Raw genomic sequence first — 742 nt, forward strand, 5'->3', positions numbered from 1 at the left:
CTTCTTTGTGTGGACTGTGATGGTCTGTTGTTTCTGAGACATCATGACATTTTTGTATTTAGATCTCTGTTAACTGTGAAGAGCAGAAAAGAGTGAGTCAGGCTCTTCTTGGTGGTTTTTTATCATTGGCCCATTGGTGGAGAAGGAAGTGGTGGCTCTCACTCAGTAAGTGAAGTTGCAGGAGGTGTATAGTTTTGCCATTTGGGGACTGTTGCTATCTTTCACTCTGTTAGACAAAAATAACAATTGAATAACCATCAGAAAAGTAAAAGCACATGGAAAAAAAACCACCATGTAATCACACAGGAACATTAACCAAGAAAAAGGAAAAAGAAGAAGGAGGAAAAAAAAAAAAAAAGAAAAAAAAAAAAAAAAAAAAAAAACTCCTGGGTCGGCCGGGGATAGGGGAATGGGAGAAAAAAGGCAGAGAAGGAGAATAATGTAGAAACATAATGGGAAAAATGCAAAAAGGAGAACAAGGAATAGGGTTAACCATGAGAAAGAAGAAAAAAAATTGCAACCAGGAAAAGGGAAAAGAAAAAAAGCTGAAAACTAGTACCTGGGATGGGAAGAATAAAGAATAATAGTAAAAAGGGCAAAAGTAATAATAATGTTGTTGTTGTTGTTATTTGCTGTTGAGTTGTCCTTGACTCATAGCAACCCCTCCTTGGGTTTCCAAGGCAGTATCACTACAGAAGTAGGATTGCCCAATCTTCCTTCCGAGGAGTGGCTGGTGGGTTTG

This window comes from Orycteropus afer, unplaced genomic scaffold (assembly GCF_000298275.1).
Source record: "Orycteropus afer afer isolate SDZICR_OR568_19922 unplaced genomic scaffold, OryAfe1.0 scaffold00180, whole genome shotgun sequence".
Classification (NCBI taxonomy): domain Eukaryota; kingdom Metazoa; phylum Chordata; class Mammalia; order Tubulidentata; family Orycteropodidae; genus Orycteropus; species Orycteropus afer.